Below are 20,477 nucleotides of genomic sequence, written 5' to 3' on the forward strand. Positions count from 1 at the left end.
GATCTCTCTAGAGTTACCTTGGAGAAACAATGGGAATTCGGGAGGCGCTTGGATGCCTTCAGGAAGCTGGGAGCAACAGCTCAGCTTATGTTCCCGGCGGCCCTTAAGATTATGTATAACAATAAAATGTTCAACATAAGGTCAGTACAGGCAGCCGATGAATTACTTATGGATCTGGGCAATGAGGGCAAATAGGAAGTATAAGCCGATTTGAATGGCCAGTTAAGGAGTAATCCTTTTCATCAGTACTGAACATTAACATTGTACACGGTACACTGTATATTTTTTTATCAACAATCCTCTTTTGCTATATGGCTGAGTTGTTTATCTTTTTGGTCTGAGGGTGTTTCCTGATTGTTATACCCCTCTTTGGAATAGCGGGGACACCCTGGCAGGAGCTCACGGAGGGGCACTATCTACTGGACATTGCTCCGGTTAGATATTGCAAGGGTTTTTTATGGGGAGGGAAGTAAGGGGGCGGGGGGGCACTGAGGGAGGGTTGGTGGTGGGTGGTGGTAAAAATATAAAAATGTCCTCGATAAGCCAAAATGTGTTATAAGGGACGGTAACAGACTATTCTTGGGTAAAGATTCAAAATTACAATGGTCACTCTTGGTTTTCTTTTATTTTTTTATTTTTTTGCTTCCTGTATGAGGGATGGGTAGTGTGAAATATATCTCCTGGAATGTTAATGGCCTCCGCACCATGCCTAGAGCTAATAGAATCTTGCAATATTTGCGGGACTTGGATGTGCAGGTCATTATATTGCAGGAGACCCATCTAACTCAAAGTGAAATGCTTACCCTCATCAGGAAAAACAGGTTGATTGACTTTGCTGTCTCAACTACTCAAACAACAAATACCAGGGGTGTATCGGTTATCTTTAAAAAAGGGGCCAAGGCTAGGTTGGTGTCACAAGCGGTGGACTCATTTGGCAGATGGGCCATCGCGTCAGTGATTATAGCAGGGTCTCAATGTACAATCTTGGGTTATTATGGCCCGAACCAAGATGACCCTACAGTCCTGGAGTCTATTTTTTCCCATTTGCTATCCTTCCCTGAACCCACTATATTTGCCGGAGACTTTAATGTTGTGTTAGATCCTCTGTTAGACAAATCTGTTAATAGTCGCTCCCTAGTCCTTTCTAAGACCAGATCTTTCTTACAGGCTGCAATGAAACAGTATGGGTATGTCGATGTCTGGCGACAGAGGTCCGGGCAACAACAAGGGGTCTCTTTCCGTAATTTTAAATATCACCATCAGTCCAGGATTGATTTCATTCTAATTAGTCAGAGACTGGTAGATTATGTTAAGACCATCAACTATCTCCCATCACATCTATCAGATCACTCAGCAGTAGTGATGGATTTGGTCTGGTCTATTAGGAAGCCCCCCAGCTCATGGTCTTTTGACCGATCTCTTCTTTCCAATCCAGAGGACACTGCAGACCTTAAGTCGGAGTCCCATAATTTTTTTTATATCTAATAGTGGCTCTGCCACAAATAGAATTATTTGGGACTCTTTTAAGGCTTTTTTGAGGGGACTTATTATGGGGAAAGTCGCCTATCGTAGGAAGCAATATAGGGAGGAAATCACCTTAACTGAAGCAGATATAGCGCAAATTCAACATGAGATAGATATTAATCATACTGCTCCAGAATCTGTTTTAGATCTTCTCCGGGACCAACTATCGGTCTTGAAAGGCAGTCATGCCTCTGTTTTATATCTAAGAGTCCAACAGAGATGGGAGGCGAGCAAGTTATCACATTTTGAATATAGCGAGGGTGCGGGGAAATTACTGGCTTGGAAGACCAAAATAGATCAGGTCCGCAACAATATAGCTGCGATTATTGTGGATAATGACACTTTCTTGTCGGATGAGGATATTAGGAGGGCCTTCAGAGAGTTTTTTCAAGATATATACAAAGAGGATAATGTAATTCTACCTGAGTCTATCGTAGGTTGGCTGAGGAATATTGATTTACTCTCTTTTTCCTCTGAACAATCTCAATATTTGGACAGCATGATTACAGAGGATGAGGTGAGGGCTGCCATCCGGGAAAGCAAGAAGGGGAAGGCAGCCAGTCCCGATGGGCTGCCGGCTGAACTTTATAGGGCTTTGGAAGTAGAAATAGTTCCCTTCCTCACTATCCTCTTTAACCAAATCTTGCTCGAAGGCCAGCACCCCCAGCATCGTGGGATAATGCTTCCATTACCCTCATTCTGAAACCAGGCAAACCTAAGAGTGCCTGTGGGTCTTACAGGCCTATTTCAATACTAAATGTGGATTACAAGATCTTTACCACAATTTTGTCATCTAGGCTGGCCTTGATTGCTTCCTTGGTTATCCATCCTGACCAAAAAGGCTTTTTGAAGTGGAGACAACTGTATGAATTGACATATGACCTGATTGCTGCTATGGATATGGCGCTGGCCGAGAGCCTCCCATTGGCTGTCCTCACGTTGGATGCAACCAAGGCCTTCGACAGAGTCAACTGGGTGAACCTGTCAGAGGCTTTGGCCAAGTTTGGCATGGGCGCGGGGTTCCGCCGGGCGGTGGGCCTCCTTTATTCTAATCCATCTGCGCGTCTCTTAGTTAATGGTGATTTGTTGGACCCCTTTTCCATCTCAAGGAGGACCCGGCTGGGCTGTCCGCTCTCCCCCCTGCTTTTCGATTTTTATATCGAACCCTTTGCCCAACAACTGAGGGATGAAGCCACCATCAAACCATTTTATTATGAAGGGTGGGAGAAGAAGGTAGCACTATATGCCGACAATGTGCTCATACTACCATTAGATGTCACCACTGCACTTCCGGCAATCCAGAGATTAGTCCATACATTTGGTCAAGTATCAGATACGAGATCAATGCTGCAAAGACTGAGATGCTTGTCTGGAATGATGATGAGTGTGTGGTTGAGGTACAGGCAGGCTCCTCAATGCGGTACTTGGGCTTGAACATCGTGAAGAATATTAATAAACTGGCTCAGGTTAACTTATCGGCAGTGATTAAAGAGTGCCGTAAGCTCCTTCAATCATGGTATCATCTTCCACTCTCCTTAATAGGAAGGGTCAATCTCATCAAAATGTCGATCCTACCCAAAATTTATTTTTTGTTTAATACCATTCCCTTATACTTTGATTAATCCATGTTATCCAAATTTCAGTCTGACATTTCATCTTTTATTTGGAATAAACATCTGCCGAGAATAGCCTGGAAAAAATTACGACGACGAAGGGACAAGGGTGGCCTTGTTGCCCCGACTTGAAATTATATGCATGGGCCTTCCAGCTCTCCCATTCCTGAATGTTGCTGAAGATGCCAACTGACTTTTGGGTGGGCCCAATGTTTTCAGCAATGTTGGATGGGGAAAGAGTTAGTCAGTCGGGCTTTCTTTTTAGGTTTGGCAATCATAAGTTTAAAAAAATAATCAAATTGAAGGTTCTACAAGGTTTTGCAAAAATGTGGGCTGAAGTTATAACATCTATAAAGCAGGGTTACCTCTGTGAAAGAACACCATTATGGGGGTTACCTGAAAGTCCTGCCTGGCTTAATGATAGTTTAGCAGCACCATTGAGAGAGGCAGGCCTGGAAGTTTGGGGAGCACTCTTTTTCGAGGGGGATCTACTCTCGTGGGAGCATCTTCAGACCAAGATCGGCCCCAACTTCTCAAGGTTCAAATACCTCCAAATGGTTAGCTGGACTCAAGCTTATAAATCTTTACCCCCTAGAAGGAATACATTCGTACTTGGAAGCTACAGCTTATTGATTATTAACTTGGTGAACAGTGGCTCAGCAAAAAAAGAGATATCCAAGTGATATAATATTATATTGGATGAATCGGACGGTGACTTCTCCCTACCGGAGTTGCTGTGGGGCTCCTCGCTTACGGACCACAATCTTCAAGTTCTCTGGGCGGCTTCATTTGGGCTCTTATGGAACATCGTGAAGCCTTTTTGGTTACGCAGGAATCACATCTTTACCGTTGCATAGAGCATACTACTCCCCTCTTAGACTATCTAAATTCTCTGAAGGCAACTTAGTGCCATGTGCTAAATGTGGGCTCGTGGCCGTCTCCGATGAGCATATGTTTTTTGAATGTCCACGTTTGGAAACATTCTGGGAGGAGATTGGTAACACTCTTACAATATCACTGGGTGTTTCCGTCACTATAGACCTACCTCTTGTGATTTTCGGCCTCCTGGATGGAGCACAGAGCTCTGCTAAAAGTCTAGTGTTTTATGCAATACTGTTGGCAAAAAGGGAGATCTGCAGGAAATGGAAGGACTCTCTACCTCCTACCTTCAGGGATTGGCAGGTCTCAGTCCTGCAGACGTCACCTGCTGACCTGGCCAGGTCTGGCAACCAGAGTAAAAGGGCCTTTTGGTATTTATTATCTTGGGTGCAATGATTTGCCCGGGGTTTTTTCTTATTTTTTTTTCTCCCCCGGGTCCAATGATTTTACCTACTATGGTGTTACCTTCTGCTCACACCTGCTGAACAGCCGTTGCCTGGTCTTAGACTGGCCCGTGTTGGCTGTCACCTCCACCTAGGTTACCGCGAGATTAGGTAATCGCTCGACTTTTTGCCATCTCGGTGGTTCCAGCGACAGCTGAGGGATGCCATGGCCCCCACCATGTCAGTATCTTGTCCCTACCAGTCTTCATAGACTGAGACAGCTGTTATATGGCTTATCCGTCTTGGCATTAGGTTCCATGGTGGTTATGAGTACAAAAGAAAGGAGGGAAAAGAAAAAAAAACACTTATAAGGACCTTGAGGCTCAAGGGCTTGTTTATGGGATTTTGGCCTAGGTCACCACAGCAAGGCACCTAACTTCACTGCCCTGTGCCAAAGTAAAAGGGCAGGAATGCACTGTGTTTAAGCAATAGTGTGGATTCCTGTCCTTATACCCTTCGCTGGCAGTGTTTTAGCAGGCAAGAGCCAAATTAAGCACCCTTGCACCATGGTGCAAGGGTCCCTCTGTTGCATGCAGGATAGTTTTTGTGCAGGAAGGGGCACCTTCCTGCCCAAAAACAATCCTAAGCGGCGTTTTCCACTTTCTATTTGTGCTGCAGAATGCAGCACAAATGGAAAAGGAAAAAACAAAGAGAAATAAACATTTTTTCTCTTCATTACACCTCACTTCAGTATGCGTATAGATCTGGAACTTCCCCAGGTTTACTCCACTTTGCAAAATTCAATGGGTGTTGGCTGGGAAAACCACCTCATAGCCCTTGGAACACCTTCTGGGCGCTGAGTAAGCTGACGCAGCAATTTGAGCTGCGTTGCCTCACTCATGATTTATGAGACCACTCAAAGCCACACAGGATGGCTGTGCATGGCTTTATAAATCTAAAAGAGAGCCCTGTGTAACATGTACTACTTTACGTGATGCAAAAGAGATGCAGGGCTCGTATAAATAAGGCCCTTAGTGTGTAGGAATTTATTTCTTCCCCTAATTTCTAATCCGAAATTTTCTTCTTTAAAGTGTGCCATTGTTGCTTTCCATTTTTCTATTCTTAGTTCACCTAATTTTCAACATATAATTTAAACTGAAACCAGGGGCAAGATGTATCAACATACCCTTTTGCGATTTCCAAATAGCGATTTTTAAGAAATCGCTATTTGGGAATAGCAAAATGGCATGTATGTAGAAAATCGCTATTTTTTAGCGATTTCTTAAAATTCCTTATTTGCGATTAGCAAATTGCTAATCGCAAATTGAGAATAATTTCAAGGCTGCAGGGGTGTCTCAAGGACACCCTGCTGCACCCCTGAAAATGACATGTGTGCGCATATGGCGCACATACATGCCCTAAGGGCATGTTTGAGCGTCACATGGCACCTTTACAAATTGCATAAAGTGCATTTGTAAAAGAATTGGCAAATTACCACCAACTACAAGTTGGTAGTAATTTGCGATTTTTTAGCCAAAATTCGCAAAAATGAAATGTTTCATACATAGCATTTAAGAAATTGCAATTTGCGATTTCTTAAATGCTTGCGCAATGTTAAGGAATCGCAAAATTTACGATTCCTTAATATTGCAAACTTTTTGCATGATACATCTCATTTCCCATTTTTCTTGTCGCAAATGCTGCTATTTTGCGATTCGCAGCTTTTACGACAAGAAAAAAGCTTGATACATCTACCCCTAAGATCCTCCATTTTAATGCACTCCCTAGTCATTGGTATTCGGGTCCTCGTAACATTTTGTTAGTGCATTCCAACGATTCAGCATTAATACATTTCTGGTGTCTTTTCTGGCTTTTACACACCTACCCCCTATCTGTTTTCCTTGCAGTATGCACTTTCATGTATATTTTGGCATTTTGTCTCCTTTGTTATAAATATATCTGGTCTATAGCTTTATAGTCGATACTCCACACTGCATGAAGATGATGGTATTCATTTGTGTGGCAAAGGAGTAGCTCATATCTTACTTCATTGCTATACATGATACACAATTTCAAGCTCCTCAGAGGAACTGCAGTGTGAAAACAGCTATATTTTTAAAGCTAAGTGTCCCAGTGCATATTCACAAAAACACTTACTTCAAAGAATATTTTCCCCCTGTGCCTCTCGGAGCCACAATTTAAGTTCAAAACACATATTGTGGGTGGCCTCGAACAACCAGCATTAATAACTTTCAGGTGTGTTTCTTGGCTTTCCTAGCCCTTCCTCTCTTTGAGGTCTCCCAGCAGTGCTTTTGGGATGTTGTAGCTCTCTAGTTTCCTTACATTCTATTCTTGGCTTGATAATACGAATACGGTCATGGCAGTAATTCATGTGGTAATACATTTCCTTTTTTTTCCTTAAATGCCACCCTGACACACTGCATTTTTATTTGGAGATCAATAGGAGAGTAGAGTGGTGCCAGTTTGAAAGCAGCTACACTTTCTCAGCTTAATTCCTCAGCAGTTGTTCGCTAACTGACATTTCTTCAAGGGAACATCTCTCCCAGAGAGGTGCCACCTCCCTCAATGAAGGCACAATTTAAATCCAAAACACAAATAGCGAGCACAATCTAGCAAACCATCAGTAGTAACATTCACATGTGTTCATCAGCTGTAATAGTCCTTGCTTTTCCTTCAGGTCTTGCGACTTTTTATTTGTATGCATATTTATACCATTATTGCATTATATTACCACCGCACATTACTTTTTTCTTACCGTGGTAAAAACTACACAGAAAGTCTATCTCCCCCCAATTTCTTTAGCACGTTTATTTATCACCCATTTCATTTAAATTATTTCTACATATTTCAGTGGCGGCTCAAGAAGCCCATTTTCATTTACAGAAGAATCTGTGAAGTGGCGGACAGATGGCAAAAGCAAATCCAACATATTAGTATCTCAGGGTTCCTCATATGTCGGCACCAAGCAACATGTTAACCCCTCAACTGCTGAGGCTTTTCCCCCCCAGTGTTAAGCCCTTTTTTGGCTCTTTGGAGTGCTTCGCGCCTACATCTCAGTAACTTCTTTTGCTCATAAGGTGTCCACGTCAAATTTGCATCCTTTTTTTCCCATCATTATGGGATTCTAACGGTATCCTGGGTTTATGGATTACCTTTGAGGGGAAAATATTTGAGGGTTTTGTAGGAAAAATAGAAACAAGTGCTACACAAGAAAGTGTTTATTTTTTCCTAGAAATTGCATCAATGAAAGGTTTACTGTCATGTATTACCCCGTTTTAAACTTTCAGGAACAAGCAAAGCTGAATCATAAAGCTCTCCACTGTGCAAATGCTATGGGTCACTCTGCACAACAATCTGTCCACGGTGGTCCTTCCTGGCCTATGGGGTTGCTGATCCCTCACAGCACATAGATTTGGGCCTAATCAGCACAAGGAGGACCACAGTTTGCTTTGAGGTGGTGCCTCCTGGCATATGGGGTCACATTCTCCTCACTGCATATGCACTGCATATGCACTGCATATGTGGAATGACACATGAGAGATCCAAGCCATTCTCTGGCTCCTGACTCTTCCAGCTGGGTTAGTTCATGCATTATGTTTGTGATGTTAGTAATGTAGCTATCAAGCTGCTTATCTACGCGCAAGGTGATTTTGCAAAATCATATCTCTCATTGCAAGAATGACACTTTGGCACAGCGATGTCCACAGCTCACTTCACAGTGACGCTCCTTTAACATACAATGGTCGTTGACTTTTTCCTGCACACAGGTAAAAACCTTATTGGTGCAGCAGTTGATGGAGCAAGGATTCGCACGTAATGCGCCTTGCTTGTATTCAGTCCTCTCGACATAACGTAATGTACTAATCAACATGTTTTGTCCTATTTAATATTGCATTACATGACATCTAGGTGAAGCTTGCATATGTGCTTTTGCTTATAATAATCCGCTTGGATTAAAATGGCCGCTGCTACACGGGTTTTCTTATTGCGCATGCATCTGTCACACTCACGTGACATGACATACTTTCTGCTTTGGAGGGAATCTTTTGCTTCTGCACACTAGAACTAAAATGGCTGTTCTATGTCCTCACATGCAAGAAGCTTGCACCGCTGCTTTTGCCAAGTTGTTCGTTCTGCTTAACTCTAATGCAATAGTTAAATATAAAATAATGGGAAGAGAGTAGAGATAAGTGGTATACAGTGCATTCATTTATTCTTTGTTCTAAAACTGATTCTTTTCTGCTTTACTATCAGCCCGTGTTTGAGCCTGAAATGTATCTGTGACTCCATTTTGAAACCCACACCACGCATGTGCAAAGTTTGCAAGAAAACTCAAGCTGTGTCATTGAACTCATGCCAGCTACAGTCCTACCAGATGATGCTCATGAGAGCGTGAACTTTCAACACCACAAGAAGAAGCTGGACTGTACAAGCATAAATATATTGTTTGATATTGTTACATTCATTGCTGGGTGGAATAAAAAGGCATGGAAACATAAATTGATCGGCAGGAACGCAAACATTAATATTCATTCTATAAGTTTCATTTTGGTATGGTGTGATGACAACTCCTCATTCTTTTGTCCAATCAAAATTGGGGATTCTTACACTTGCAACATTGGGGGGTGGTACACTGACCTGGAAAATAGTATAACTTGGGTAGGCTTAGCTAGTTAATTTGTCTGACTTGTCCAAATAGCTGACCGGTCACTGACCCAACGCACTCAATAGGTGATCGGGAGCAGCGGTGCTGGTGGAGCTCTCTGTGAGAAGGTTTGAAACCCAGATTGGGGTTTGAGAGCTGAAGTGCTGGTGAAGCACTTTGTCGGAGAGATCGATAACTCTTACCGGGTCTGGCTGTTAGCTGCAGAGAGGGAGTAACGCAGGCGTTGCAACTTTAACTGCAGGTGCTGGTCTTAGCCGTTGGTGGTCCTGTCCTGATCCAATTTGGCTTTACCTGTCCTGATTCTGATCTGCACCTGCTTGCCTTTATGGCGCCTGCACTTTCGGGGTTCTGTCCTTTAAGTGACCCGTGGCCAGGGTTAGTTCTTCACACCATTCTAGGTAAATATACAATGTGGGTATGTCATTGTACTGTGTCCTTCTCTCTTCCCACCCTAATGTCAAATGCGTAAAGACTGCTTAATAAAATCACTGCATATTTTCATTCTAATCATTATTTTCCTGATTGAAAGTTTTCTGATGTTTAATATTTGATTAAGACTTTTAAGAAATTTAGATAAAGTGTTTAAACCTTTTCCCGAGTTTGTGGTTATTATATGAGAGCAAATGTTATTATTCTACTTATTATTCTAACTCCGTTGATCCCTTAGGACTTTAGGTACCAATGACGGGGATTGGTAAGTGAATGGTATAGGTCCTAAATTAAATTCAGAGCAAGTGCACAGGTTACTTGATTCAACTCACGTTAAGTTGTGTTGTTTTATGGGCCCAGGTGAGTATGGTAAACTGAGTCAGGTGACCTGCGGCCTCTATCACAGCTATCTCCACACACACATCGCAAAGGGAGTCAACTCAACAGGTTTCCCAACTGGACCTTAGTCCCTTCAAAGCTCTTCTCTACCTCACATGGCACACTAGTTTTTGCAAGCAGGCAGGGGTTGGTGTTCCAGGCTCCAGAGATGGGGGACTTGGATTCCCTGGGTGATTTCTCCTCACCCAACTGGATGACAGCAAGCCTTTTCCTTCATTCCTGGTCTTGCAGAGCTTCTCCTCCTCTCTTAGCCTAGCTGGCTGCTTGACAGTTGATGACAGTTGACAATGTTTAGGGTCTCAAGCTCCCCTTCTTATAGTCCATTTCAAGACACAAAATGTGATTTAGAGACTGTTCTTTGAAGTTTATGTTGGGTGTCTGCTTCCTTTTAAAGTGCCCACTCCTCTGCCCTCTCCTCTTGAAAACAGTCTGTCTCAGCAGGAGCGACTCCAAAGCTGATAGCAGCACCACAAGGTGCCATGTGAGTGACTAGTGTTCACACCTGGATGTCAGCCACAGGGATTTGTGCATCAAAAGGTAGCCCAGGGCCACAGCCCAACTCTCTTTTCAGTCCCATCTCCTTCCTGAGATGTGACCAGGTATCTTCCTTGTGACCGCTCTCTGAATCAAAGAGGAACCATTGAGTGTACTAGGGGGGCTAGCTTTCCGGTCTCTGTTGTGTGCCACCCAGAGGGCAAAGCACTGTATTCTTCATCTCCTGCACCACTGACAGGCAGACATACATCCAGCATATGCATTCAACATGCATGCAGAGCACAGCACAACATCCTTCATGTATTATATCACTCACAGGCACACATACTTCCAGCACATGCATTTAACATGCATGTATTGCACAGCACTATATCCTTCATGAATTGTACCACTCATACACTCAGCACATGAAATTCAACATGCATTGAATGCGCAGTACTGCATTATCCCTGTATCGCACCATTCCCAGCCCCACATACACCCAGAAAAGGTACACCTTTGTACCCATGTACCAATGTAGAACACGTCTCTTAACATGCAGAGGACTTTTCCATCACACCAAACCACAGTTGCACTGTTAGCATAAACAGGTAGATATGTGTTAGGTGAATGCGATCTTTTGTATTAGATCACATCTATTTTTGTACACAGGGAAATTCTATATGAATAGTGGTGGAATATTTGGACATTTTTTCCTCTAGCCGGTTGTAACGAACCAAATTGTCATGTTCTGATTGTTTGGATTCCGATTTCTGTATATTTTGGGTCTGTCATAACAAAGTGTTTTGTTTTTGTTTTTAAATTATTAGTGTTCTGCTGATGACCTGGGGCCTGACAAGTATCAGTCTAAGAGGTTCAGACAGACAGCACCACCTTGGCAATCAGTGTGCCTGCTTCGCCCCCAAATGAATCAGCGCACGGAAGTTTCAGATTCGGGTTAATATGGGAGAAGGGAGAAGCAGGAAGCGACATGCCTCTGTTCATCAATTCCTAGAGGATGTTTTGAACTAATCAAGCAGTTCCCTGAAATATTTCAGGAGATAAAGGTCTAAAGGGATGTGATCGTTACCAGATTCCCAAGCAGACAATCTGACATTCCAAAGTGTCCTTTCCCAAATTATCAGAATAATTCATTCATCCCTTTATACTCGAAATAACGTGCTAAGCTTTTCCATTGTTGACCAAATGCACGTGTTATGAGTTTCTGTGAGAACATATGCGGGAGATTTCAGAAATTGTCTGATAGCTTCAATACCGTTGCAGAAACATGAAGACAGCCTATTGCCCAACATTTAATACATTCCACATAGGTATTTCTAATAATAGTGTATACAAAAAACTGGTCCTAATTTATCTGTGCCTGAATGTGAAAAATTAGCGAAACATGTATTAACGGATAATTATGTATGGTTTATGAACAGAAAATGTTAAAGGCAAGGTAAAACAGCATGTCCCTACTGCAATAATTCTCTAACCCTATATGGGAGATTAACTAGAATTTAGCAGGAAATGTTAGGAGCAGACTCAAGACAGGATATTCGATGTGGGATAATGTACCTCCTACCATATGTGCCCTGACTGCTGCAGAGTGCACACAGTGCACCTTGAATGGTGACACGATGATGAGGTGCGTGCAGACTCTTTGGGCCAGATGAATGACCATTTTTTACGGTCACAAAGAGGAAATCAGCAAGTTTGTGACTGTAAAAAGGGGTGGTGGTATGTACACACACTAGTTTGAGAAGCTGTGACTTGCAAAATATTGTTTGTGCTTTGCTAATATGAAGGGGTGTTCCAAGGACATACCCTTCCTAATAGCCAGTTAGAATGTTATGTACCATTGTTTTGCAACTGCATTCGTGGTCGCAAAACACTTGCAGTATACTGCCTTGTTCAAGTAGGTGTTAAGCCACTCCTTCCCCTTTGTGAATGGTTACGAAAATATTTTTTAAGAACAAGCAGGGTCCACTGCCTGCCCTTAAAAAATGAAAAGAAAAACTTTCATTTTCTTTTAAAAGGCTTCCCGTTTTTCTTAAAGGAGAAAGGTGCTGCATTTGCAAAAAAAGTTACTTTATTGAAAAATCACACACAGACATGGGAGTCTGCTGTCCTCAGCAGGCCACCATCCCTGTGTTTGCAGGCCATTACCAATGGGTCACAAATTGCGACCTGCCTCATGAAAATTAATGAGGCAGGTCCCTTGCGACCCATTTGAGAATCACAAACACTGTTGTACATTCCATTTTGTGAGTCACAAAGCGTAGCAATATGCTACTCGCAGAATGGAATGGTTGAGCATCTGGCCCTTTATTTCTTAGGTGCACAGCTAGTAGGGGCAGTCATACATGCAGTTTACCTACTATAAACCTAATGACTGCATTCCACTTTGTCCCCACTAGAGAACTTTTGTCCTCAACTTTTCCTCACGCCTTTCCTCACAGCATTTCCTACTCCTCGATTGTAGTGTCATGTTACTATTTGGTCTGCAGCTCAGTTTGGTGGTCTTCTTTTGTCTGTCCTTCTCGAACTAGCATTAAACCAAAGTAACCATGGAGACAAACACAAGATCAAAATGATTCTTTCGACTTGTAAGAAACTCAAACCTTCATATTCTTGGTTCATTCTTATGTGTCAAATACATTTGTTTAAGATCTCTGGCATAATATAGTCTTAGTGGGCTCCACCTGCAGTTAATGGCCTGCTTCAGCATTCACGAGGGCCTTTACCAAGGGAGCGGGCCATTAATGGCTGGTAGAGCCCGCTATGGAGGGCTCTAAGGCTATTACCACATTCTGGCCCTAGAGGGCAGAATGTTCTAATTTGTATTCGAAGGCCATGCCGGAGCCTGAGGGGAATGAAATCTCCCTGGGCTTCGGAGGCCTTTGTTCACAGCAACAGCTGTGAACAAACATTGGAATGTTGGAGCTTCAGGCTTCAACCGGCCATTAGAAGTACAGAGCACTACATTGTTTTCAATGCAGCTCCCAACAATCCAATGTTCTAATCCTGGTTCAAAACTACTTTATCCTATCTGTCTTCTTTACCCTTTCTACCTGTCTCTTTCTGCTGACTTTTAAGTAATCAAGTAATTCAGTAATCTTTATTGCCTGATTATTTAACATTATTATAATGTGTGTATGCATAAGTACAGTATTAAAATCAGATGATAAGATCCATATTGGTTCATAGGAAACTAACAAACAAACTTCCTCTTTTGGGATATTTCCACTAAAGGTCAGTGAGCAAAGAGATGGTGGAATGACAATCCAGTCCAAAACATAAAGTGCTGGTCCATGTTGTATAACCAGCATCAGAAATCTTGATCGTCCCACATTTTGGTTTTGCTGAGGGATAAACGTGCTTCAAATTGGACTCACATAGTTAGTGGTAGTGCAGTTTGCTTAGGTGGTTCAAGTCGATTGCTCCCTAATGGGGGCCAGCCCACATACTAAGCATGCTAGTTACAAACAGCCTCCCTGCTGTCTACCATACATTGATCAAATTTATATACAGTTCTGGAGCACATTAGTAACAAAGCCATTACAATGTGCATGTCTAAAAACTAATGTTAAAAACAGACGATAAAATCCCTTTAACTGCAAAATAGTAGAGAATAGACAGTCCGAACCAAAGCCTAAAGTGCTGGGGCGCATTTAGTAAGAAGCATCTGAAGTCCTTGGCATCGAGTTACTCCCTGGTAAAATTACCCCACTGACTTCTAAACTGAAACTCTGTAATCCTCTATTTTGTGAAAGACGCACAAGCGTAGTGATAAGAAATCAAGATTAATTATGTTTATGATGTATGTAACTTCTACTCAAATTCAATATGGCAATGACTGAATTAAGTCCAAAAGTGCCCCGGGCAGGATCAAAAATAAATTAACTAAAATTTTCCAATCCACACCACTCCTAAATTCCTCTAATGCCCCTTCTCTTTGTGTTTAGAAACTATATATTCATCTCAACCAAAGATAGATTAAGATTCTGCTGATAGTTATGAGATTTACAAATCCCTTGGATTTTAGGTTTGACCATCATGATTGATCCAGTGGGAACTATTTCCTATTAAAATAGAAATGGATTCTAACCAATGCATGCATTACATGTTTTGGTGTGGAGGGCCATCATTTAACAAGCTTTGAAAAAGCTACAAAGTTTTATTGTATAGAAAAAAAAGATGTGATGGTATTGGCATACCAAATAGTGCACAAATGGCTAGGACCGGGAGTGGTGTAGTCCTGAAATGCATGTTGGAACTTCCCGATTTTCCCTGTTGCTAATATGATTATGATCAAGTTCAATAATCAATGCTAAAACGTTCTCATAAGAAAGACATACAAGAGTTGTTATTTGAGATTTTATGTAAAGAATTAATAGGCATTATACATGAAAAGGCCATCAGTGAGTTTAGCAGCAAAGCGGACAGATAACAAGTAGAAAGAACTCAGAACAGGTCCACATAAGTTTGGACTTTGATTCACTTTCTAAAGGTGGGGACTAGTGGTTCCTGGGTACATACATTTACATGTCCTTTGATAGAGCTTTAAACAAAGACTTTCATACATTCTACACAAGTATATTTTTCTCAGTAAAAGCACCAATATGGTACAAGGAAGAAGAAGGACTTTGCTACAGAAAACATTCTGAGCTTTTCTCATAGTTGTATCACATTGGACTTCAGTCATTCCCACAGTTTATTCAGGCAAGCTAGTTTATATATTGTACGTAAATAGCCTGAGAACGTTGGGATGTTCTTGGTTAGGCACATGATGGGAAAGGTCTCTGGGAACACTCTCTGTTTATTAGTGTAAAACTCGAAATCCTTTATTCACAAAAAGAAACAACAATAATAGCCATCACGTGAGGTATCATGGCATCAATGCAAGTTGGTGGACTTTGTAAACACAGTTTATGTCAGCATAAGCTCAGTTCATAATGCATGAAAAAAGAACAATAAACACCCCCCCAATGATTTCTAAATCATCACTTTATTCCTTTATTACAACATATCTTTCACTAACTTTGAAGTGTTTCCTTTGTTTCTTCAATATCCTTTACGGTGTCACATTTCGTCATCCTTCACCTGAAGTCTCTTTCTCTTCCTTCCTCTCATTGATGACAGCTTCTTCTACTCACAATGCATACCATTCTGTGATAAAAATCCTCTTGCTACATTTTTGGAAAATAAACACACATGCACTACTAATTAGTATAACCAATAGAGGGGTTAAATTACATTTCAGAATTCCTCCACGTACACTAACAATCCATTCTCCCATGATAGCAAAACCTCTTCCAATAGATCAAATATAGATTCAAGTCTGTCTCAGGTGCCTGAATCTTCCAACTTGGTTAGTTCATGTGTTATGTTTGTGATGTTAGTATGTAGCTGTCAAGCTGCTTATCTATGCACAGGGTGTAGGCATAGCATTCCAGGGTGTAAATTACTTTGCAAACTCTACCTTCCTTTGAGAGGAGTGAATCCAATGCAAGGGGATCTTGCATAATCCTACCTCTCATTGCAAGAATTTCTTTATTGATTATTGTTAGTTCTCCTGTGGTATTAGTGGCAAGCTGATCTGCCTGAGTGGGCAGCTTTCTAATCTTTACATTGTTTAGTGCCACTCCTATAGATCGTAAGAGTGTTCCAAAGGTATTGCTAAGAATCTGTTTAAAATTACACCTGTGTCACCTTATGTATGGCTCAAGAGGAAACTCTAACTCGTTGGTGTGATAAATCCTAGGGCAAACTAGGACTGCAAACCAACTACCTGCCAAGCTATATGGCAATTGGAAATAGGCTGACTTACCACACACAGAATCAATTACTTTTATATTTATATCTAGTTTTCAGATGGTTTCTCCATTAACTAAATAATTATGCTCACATTCACTCCATCCCAATTTCTCAACAGTCTAATTTCCCTATGGTTGCTATATTGTAAACAGAGATCCCTTCTTGTTGATGACAAAGCTCAATCTTGTGGGTTGTTCCTTTAAGGCCTCCTTAGCCTTTCTAATAATATGTTTTTATTTGTCTACTTTTCCCCTCTCTCTTCACCTATTCTCATCCTCTTATTCGGTTCATCTACAAATATCCTCTTATATTTCTCAATGTTCCAGGGTATATCATGCATGCCCTGTCTATTAATCCTCATGTTAGTCACAGGGGTAAAGAACTATATCATACACTCTCGCTGATCAATTGCCTTAAATTGACAAACCCTTTGTAAGAGCAAGAAACCCATTTGGCAGCCCACAAATACAAATAAATTTGCAGTGGCTACAATTGACACATCTTGTAATGGTTATCAAAATCAGAGTAGAACAGTTTAATCGAGTCCTGTGATAAAAGAGATTTAAGAATACAGAACAAGAAAAAGAGTAGGACAAACATAAGTGGAAATATGCTGCTCCCTCAGCTGCGGAGGATGGAGGGTGATAACATACAAAGCAATCATCCACCTCCACAATCTTTGCATATTCAGCTAACATTTGATAATGCACATTATCACTGTCCCCCCTCTCATGCTGTGGGACATGTGAGGCCTTGTGATTTGACGATAGATTCAAGGGTGGAGTTTATCAAAATATGAGGGATAAACCCTCCCAGCAAATACACATCCAACAGCCATCCAAACATGGAAACAGAAATGGCTACTGCCAAACCTAAAAGTAGAATTTTGCAGCATCGCTTCACCATGTTAGCTGAAATTAGATCAAGGAAATCTAGGAATCTCAGATGAAAATGGTTAGTTCTTTAGACACTATCCTATGATCACTACCCTATCATGAAAGCGACCATGATTTTTATCCTGCATCAACAGTAGGCCTAAATGATTTACAGTTCTCTGACCCTTACACCAACTCTCTAAACTTCCTTTCAACGTTTGCCAGTAATCAATTATTGATATGCTTTTGGTGTGGCTATTCTTAGACTCAGGGAAGCTCGTCAATGTCAGTCAGGCAATCATCAGAGTTTTATTTGATCTTTACAAAAAATGTCCAATCTGGGCCTGAATACTTCTGATTTAACTGTCTCGTTCTTTTGGGATGTTTGATACTGGTCAAGTCCAGGCTTTCATTCACAGCATCAGTCTGGTCAACCTGCTCTGGTTTCTAAAACTCACTATCTTCCCTAATTGTCTCTGGTCTTTTTTTAAGCCAGCAACAGTCTCTTTCAGGTGGTTGTAGGTTGCACCAGCCTTTCTCAGGAGGACCTTGCTCTTTAGAGGTGGTCGAGAGCTCTGGTTCTGACAAAGCCGATTCGCATTCTGAGGTGGAACTAACTTGTACCACACTGGCCCCTGCTCCTTGTGGCTTTAGCTGTGGCAGGTTAGTTTCAGCCTTCTATAAATTTTCACTGTCCCGGTGAATGCTGGTGTATCACAGTGGTCACTAGAATAACATTGATTTTATCTGGCTCCCGTCCTCAATGATGTTCGGCTGATGGAGACTGTCGACCTTCAAAGTGGTCTTTATTTTCTTCTGAAGCCTCAGACACTTCAAACCTTGGCAACTGAAGGAATTAGTGGATGTTGGTCCCTCTTCTTTCCCTTCATGTATTGCCATCTTGGAATGGTAGGTGTGTATGCAGTTCGGCAGACCAGCACACTCAAATGCAGCGTTAGTGATCAGGATCACCTTATAGGCGCCTCTTCAGCCAACCATCCAAGAAAGATTTACAGATGTATTTCTTGGAGTGAACCCAGTCATCAGGGTACAAATCATGTCCAGGAGACTCTTGTGCAGCTGATGTTACAGCACTGGCCTGATGAGAGATAGATCACACCCCATCAGATAATATCTTGCAGTAGTCGAGATCCAGGTCATCTGTGGTATTCACAAGCGCAGCTGTTGGGACAGAAGAAATTTTCATGGCTCTTCCCATCAGCACCTCAAAAGGACACTACACTATTTCTTACAAGTGGTGCTTCGAAAACTCAGCACCAAAGTGTGGTGTGTCAGGCCATTTGAGCAATGTGGAGGCACAGGCTTTACCTAGTTTAGCTTCAATTGTTGCATTCAGTTTCTCTACAATGCCTGACACCTCAGGCCTGTAGCAAAGGTGGAATCTCTGGTCAGTTCCTAAGGATGTACACAGCAACTGCTTTATCTCACTCTTAAAGTGTATTCCTTGATCCAGTTCAAGATGAACTGACATCCCGAATTATGGTGGCAACTTCTGCAGCAATAATTGGCCAACTGTTAGGATCTCACATCTCTTGGTGCGATATGCCTCAACCCATTGTGGAAAAAACCACACAATGACAAGGATATACCTCGGTTACATCGAGCATCTCCACTAAGTCAATATGGAGATGGTTGAAGGGACCATCAGACTTTCCAATGTGGCTTATAGCCTCCGCAACACTTTTGCCCTCATTTTGTTTTTGGCAAGGGGTGTAATGCTGGGACACGTTTTCTGCCATCAATCAGAAATGGGGGTTATACCAGTAAAGCTTGAACATGGAATCCATCCCATCTCTACCCACATGCATTGGACCATGCATTAGCCACACCACTGCAGGCAAGAGGGAATCCGGGACCCCTCATTTCAGATGTCCCTGGCATCATATACACATCCCATCCTTTCCCACTTACCTTTTTTTTTTAGCTCTGGGGCAGTATGTTGCAGTTCCTTCAGCTCATTGATGGTATGTACAGTATTCAGTAGCATGTTGGTAACAGTTTCTTCCTCTGTATTATATGGTTCATCCAAATGGAAGGTGCTGTACTCAAGAGCACACATCAGGCAATTTCCTCTGCATAACTGTTGCCTCAGGTGACAAAATTCTGTTGGCTGCACGTTTCACCACAGCAATCTCCCTTTGCAATTGCAAAGCATCCAACATTCTGAATGGAAGAACCAGCTGAGATTATAAAACCTTGTTGTGACCACAACTGACCGAAGTCACAAACAACTCCAAATCAGTATTGTCTGTCAATGAAAATAGTGATTTGCATCCCTTCAGATGTGCAGCATGGTCTGCTAAGGGCAATTAGTTTGGCAGACGTGCAATGGAACTAGTAAGACGCTTCCACAATTCCATTCAGTGCACACACAGAGCATATGCAGTTCCTAAAATACGGCGTTGGTCTCTCAAGCAGAAACCATCAATAAAAAGGGTATCATCAGATTCAGGAAGCGGCACGTTCAGTATGTCAGGTCTCGAGTTTGTGCATAAATTAGTAACACTGACAAATTCACTCTCATCATCTATCTCTGGGGTTAGCAACAGGGAAGCAGGGTTTAGTGTGTTTGTAGGAAGGTGGGGTATTATGTGGTCATGGGTTCAGATTCACCATGCAATACTCTCACAATACCAAAAGATGGTCCTTAGATTCACAATGATAAAGCCTTAGCTCAGTCTTGGTAGAGTGGCAAAGAGCAGTCAGTCTTTACTAGAGGACCATGTGTTAAACTTTTCAAGAGTACCACCAAGGATGATAAGCAATTGATATGAATCGAAATAAATCTGGCAACAATTTATAGGAACGAAGCAGATTTTTATATAATTCTAAACACCAAAATGAAGTAAATCAGATAAATATAACCAGAGTAATGGATTTTGGAAGCAATATTAAATCAGTCCAAACAGTACTGCAAAACTTTATCATTGCGGTCTATGAAAAAAAAGCACTAGGAACAACTGGTCACTTGAAGGTCGCTTTTGGTATTCTCTGATATCTCCCACTTTTACCAGAACTGGGGCAATAATTTGGTTGGTATGCTGTTAGTTAGTAATGCCCACAAATTGGACTTCCTTTACCTAGAGAGGTAGGTTTAGGACCTCAACAGTTCTAACATTTTAGGCATTTCCGGGCTGCCCTCCTTCTAGCAGCCTTTTCACCTCCCATCTTAGCTGCCTGCTCCGCTAGTGCTGGGATGCCCCTTTGCTGGGGTAGCCATGCGCTATACAAGCCTTATTAACATAACATAACATAATATAACATAACATAACATAACATTGATTGAGTGGCTCCTGTCTCTATTAGGAAAGATACAGGATGGCCTTTACCCACTTCATTCACATACGGTTCACTCTGGTCCACTTCCAGGCCT

The sequence above is a fragment of the Lissotriton vulgaris genome, chromosome 6 (assembly GCF_964263255.1).
Source record: "Lissotriton vulgaris chromosome 6, aLisVul1.2, whole genome shotgun sequence".
Taxonomy (NCBI): domain Eukaryota; kingdom Metazoa; phylum Chordata; class Amphibia; order Caudata; family Salamandridae; genus Lissotriton; species Lissotriton vulgaris.